We start from the raw sequence: 4,786 nt of genomic DNA, 5'->3' as shown, positions 1-4,786 counted from the left end.
GCTGAGGGCTGTGGATGAACCAAGGGCCCCGGGAGGAAGCCAGTTCCATAAGCGCCCCCTCCCTAAGCAGTGTAACAAGGCACAGCAAGGATGGCTCTACATAAACCCGCTGTATTCTCAAATAGGACAAACCAGCCAGACGGGGCCCAGTGGTGTGTCAGAGCTCTCTGACTGTCATGACAGACACAGCCTCTTGAGAAAAGCCCTGCAGGTGTGCCAGAGAACAGCCAGAGCATTGGTGGTTCAGTGGTAGAATTCTCGCCTGCCACGCGGGAGGCCCGGGTTCGATTCCCGGCCAATGCAGTGCTGCTTTTTGGCCTCTTCCTGGCAAGCTCCCCCAGAGATCCTGCTGCAGGATCCAGCTCCTCAGTCACGCCCAGCCTGCAGCAGCCAAGGGTGCTGCGAATCTCCGAGCGCACTTCCCTGCTTCGTGAGCACGAACAGCAGCTGGCTTCTCCACAGAGGCACCACTGGCTGCAGGACCCTTCCCCCGGTAAGGGGACTCCTGCTGCACCCCCTCAGCCTTGGCCAGTCTCCAGCAGGAAGCTGTGCTGAAGCCTGTGAGCTGTAGAACAGCTCAACACACCACGTGAATGTGGGATGGGAGGACCCACACTTCAGAGAGGAGGAAGTCCCCAGAGTCTCAGTGGGCTTTTTGCTACTGAGAAGGAACGACTTGAGCTCTACTTCCTGTCCTGACGTCTGAAGGCAAATCAACTTCTCACGCACACACATAACGCACACACATACACACACGCGCGTGCGCGCGCACACACACAGCCTCCTCCTGCCTTCTCTCCTGCTCTGGAGCCTAAGCCTCTGCCGTTGCAGCTGTGCTGATGTGGCCTTCCATTCTGTGAATCAGCGTACAGACAAGAGGACTGGGGTTAAAGGGAGGTGCTCACACAGCTGCTCACAGCTGGAGCACTGGTGGTTCAGTGGTAGAATTCTCGCCTGCCACGCGGAGGCCCGGGTTCGATTCCCAGCCAATGCAGCAACAAACTTTTTTTTTATCATCCTAAGAGACTGGATTTGACATTTCACACTGCCTACAGCATTGGTGATACAGTCTGAAAAACCTAGAATGACTTTTTTCTAGCTTGAGTTTTCCATGCCTGTTTCCTAAATTCCACAGAGACCTACCTAGATCTTGTGTTCCCTTGTTCTTGAGGAGTCCAGGATGTGGGGATCACCAAAGCCGCTGCAAGCAGCTGTGCCTCCCCTCCTGCCCAGACAGGCTGCCTGGGGACTCTGACTGCAATGCCCCTGGGGGAGCCAGGCCGTGTGTGTTTCTGCTCCGTTGTTGTTAGAGCAGCCCTGAGAGTGGGAGTAACGACATTCATGAGGCTCCAGCAGGGCAGCAAAGACCCAGCCCTGCCAGCAGCACAGCCCGTCCTGGAACCACCTCCTCGCCTGTCTCCTTGTTTCAGGTCACAGACGGTCCCTGAGCCACCGGAAAGGGCCCTCCTTCCCACTTGAGAGACAGCAAAGGGGATGCATTCCCTGCCCCTGAGGAGCTCTCTGCCAGAATCCCGTGGCGGGAAAACAAGAGAGGCCTCAAGGACTTTCATGCAAAACAGAGAAAAAAAATCTGGTGAGGACAGTGCAAGGTGAGGAGGGGGCAGGCGAGAAAGAGCACAAGCGGCAGCTTTCATGGGGAGGGAGTGAGGTGTGGCTTCGTGAGGGTCAGCTTTTGAAAGGGGTTCTGAAAGATCAGTAGGTGTTCATTCAGGGTGAGGAAGCCCAGACAGAGGGAACAGCATGAACAAAGGCTCAGAGGAAGGAGAGAGGCACTTGGATTGGCAGCACAAAGGACACAGGTGGAGGAGACGTGGGTGACAGGGCCAGAGAGGCTGCGCCCACTCACGTGCTTGGCAAAGGAAGTGGCCTTTGCTTCTGGTGGCCGTGAGCAGCCACGGAAGGTACGAGTGATCTGCAGAGGTGGGTGGTAGGGATTCGAACAGTGTTTAGGGAACTCTGAAGACTGCAAAGGCTGACAGAGACCAAACGGTGGGAGAGCGTGAGGAATGGGGCACTAACGACGGGTGACAGCGGGCAAGTGTAACAGGGTCTCCTGAAGGGGGAGGAGATGGGCAAGGGGAATATCTGTGTTCAGCACCCCCCGACATTCCCGTTCGCTCTACACCAGCTGCAAGGTCCCCCCACACCGAATCTTACCAGGACACAACTCAGGGCACCCCAGGCCACTACAAATACAATGGCCCATTCAGTTCCCGAGGGCCTGGAACCCCAAGTCTCTGTCTGCTCCCGGAGGAAGAATATTATCAGTGTCCAGGAGAGCGAGACAATGACAAACAGTGGTTCCCTGTGGAGGGAAACCCTGAGAACATGTTCTCACCAAAACTACCAGTTCTCAGAGCACTGGGCCTGGCCCTGTGGGTCGCCCCTGGGGCCACAGCAGGAAGACCTGTCCGACGACCCGAGCCCACGCTCTCTACCTGACAGTCAGGGTGATTAAGACAGGGCCGGCTGACCTCTGCAGTCTCACTGCTCAGCTGCCCAGCATAACTTTCCTCTCCAGTAAGGGCTTCCTACTGGGCCCTGCTATGCTACTCCTTGGACACTTCCTGTGGGGAAGCTCCCACTCCCGTCCACATCCTAGCCAGCCTTAAGTCCAGTTCACATCCAGCCCCCTGCTTTTCCCGACCATCCCAGGAAGGACCACTCCTCCTCTGAACGCTGAAGGACTCGGCGACCCCGCAGTCTGTGCCCAGCACTGCACCGTGGAATGTCACGGGTTCTTTCTCACGTGTTTCATGTTTCTAGCTCCACAGCTCCAGGCCAGAGTCCCTGAGGACAGACTGGTGGCACGATTCTCTGCCTCTTGAGCGCCAGCCCTCTCCCCACGTCTAGAGCTCCCCACACAGTAAGTGAGGAATCAGTAAGCATCTGCCCAGGGACCCATCTGTGCCGGTGGGCGGGGCCGCAGGGCAAGCTGTAGGGAAACACGGGCAAAGCCCCAGGCTGCCGTACTGGTGACAAGGGGTGGCCTGCTCATCTACACCTAACCTGTTGGGTAAATCAGAACTGTACTTGGACGGGCCTAACCCCTAGTTTACTATTCAAGTTAGGAGGGACAAAGGGTACCACTACCAGGATCTCAGAACGCACACTGAGAAGGACCAGGTACCCAGGGCCGTGGCTGGGGACAGATGCCGATGCCAGGATGTGACTTGACATGCGTTTGCCTAGGGGTGAACCAACCCCTTGGGGGCGCCCCAAATAGCCCCCGTCAGCAGGACCTGGTCTCTCCACAGGGCACAGGCAGAGAGAAAAAGCAACTACAAAGGGAAGCAGAGGAAGTGAAGTTTGAAGTCCGGGCGTCCCCAGTTCCAGGCTAGTGTCTCTTCAAAAGAACACCCGTCTCCTCTTTCATCTCCACGTTGTGAGCCACAGCTGGGGGATCTCAACTAGTTCTGAAGTTAATATTTGGCCCAGATCACAAGTCCCAGTGACCTTTGCTGACATTAGGGTCACACGCATCGCTGTTCTGTGCCACAGAAGAGATCTGCTTCTGCTTCATTTCTCTAAAAACTCTGGCTGACGAAGTATCCTCTAGAGATTGCTCAGAGCCTCCATTCTCAACTAGTCAGAGGTGTCGCAGGATGGTAGCAACACCCATTCCCCAGGAGGCACAACGCCCAATGCTGGCCAACTCCAAGCTCTCTACCCTGCTCTCAACTTCACAAAGTGCCACACCGACTACCTTCTCCCTGATTGAGAAGGAGCCACAGACAGGCCAGGATGTGTCTTTCACCCAAGGAGAACCTGGGGCCTCGTCTCAGCAACACAAATGAGACAGGAACGGGGCAGGGCACAACCTTTACAAGAATGCCATAGCCATTGAGGACACGACATAGACTGGTTAGAAACAACTAGGTTCAAGATGACAGATGATTGACTTCTACTAACCTTGAGCCTCAGTACAGGTTCACTGTAACACACCAGCAAGCTAAATGACACACCCACAGGCGCCATGTCAATTCCGAGGCGGACAGTAAAAGGCAAGAAGTGGGCGGTGGCTCCATTCCTGGAATAAGCCTCTCACTCCTTAGCCTATGAAATTACCCACCCCTATAAAAACTGACAATCCCATACCTGGGGCCTCTCTCACCTTCCGAGATGGCTCACACTCTGTCTATGGAGTGTGTATCTCCCTGAATAAACCTTCTTTCACTTTACTATGGCTCGCTCTTGAATTCTTTCCTGCATGAAGACAAGAACCCACATTCGGCGGCCGTCCCAGGGACTCACCTGAGACCTGGGATGTGACCATCCTCTTGCGCCCCACTTCCTTTCTTGCAACAAAACCACAGCCCCACACTGGGACCCTCGGCCTCTGTAACGCAGCCCGGGGACAACCACAGGCTGCATGAGGACTGGGGAGCTGACCACTTCCCAGGAACACACTCTAAGTATTCCAGGGGTTGGTTATTCCTCACAGCAACCTCCTTCTGTAGTTATTATCATCTCATCATTTAGATTTGAAACAGAGCCTCAGGGAAACCAAGTCCCTTTCTTGAGGTCACAGAGGATCTGAACCTTGGCACCTACAAAGCCCAGGCCCCCTCAACTGTACACCAGTTCCTCCCGCCCATCTTCTTAAAGCACGTCAGCTGCAAAGTGCACACACCCAATTACAGAGGGTGCTTCCCTCGTGCAGAACTCAGGCCCCAACTGAAGTGCAGCTTTCTCCATGCATTTTCGCCACTGTCTAGTGTTAGACATCTCTGAAGCATTCCTCCACCACACACGGGTGTACATA

At 55.2% G+C, this 4,786-nt stretch overlaps 2 non-coding genes across 2 annotated transcripts; both read left to right on the top strand.

The window, feature by feature from the left end:
* Positions 1 to 232: 232 nt before the first annotated feature.
* On the top strand, positions 233 to 303 carry TRNAG-GCC (transfer RNA glycine (anticodon GCC)). Its single transcript has one exon. It is a non-coding gene; the product is annotated as a tRNA-Gly (tRNA).
* Positions 304 to 924: 621 nt separating this feature from the next.
* TRNAG-GCC (transfer RNA glycine (anticodon GCC)) lies at positions 925 to 994 on the top strand. Its single transcript has one exon. It is a non-coding gene; the product is annotated as a tRNA-Gly (tRNA).
* The last annotated feature ends 3,792 nt before the right edge of the window (positions 995 to 4,786 follow it).

Source organism: Aethalodelphis obliquidens, unplaced genomic scaffold (assembly GCF_003676395.1).
Source record: "Aethalodelphis obliquidens isolate GAN/ISIS:26980383/991018 unplaced genomic scaffold, ASM367639v1 scaffold761, whole genome shotgun sequence".
In the NCBI taxonomy this organism is placed as follows: domain Eukaryota; kingdom Metazoa; phylum Chordata; class Mammalia; order Artiodactyla; family Delphinidae; genus Aethalodelphis; species Aethalodelphis obliquidens.
The sequence above is the reverse complement of the archived record's forward strand: the minus strand, read 5'-3'. Positions and strand labels throughout refer to the sequence as shown.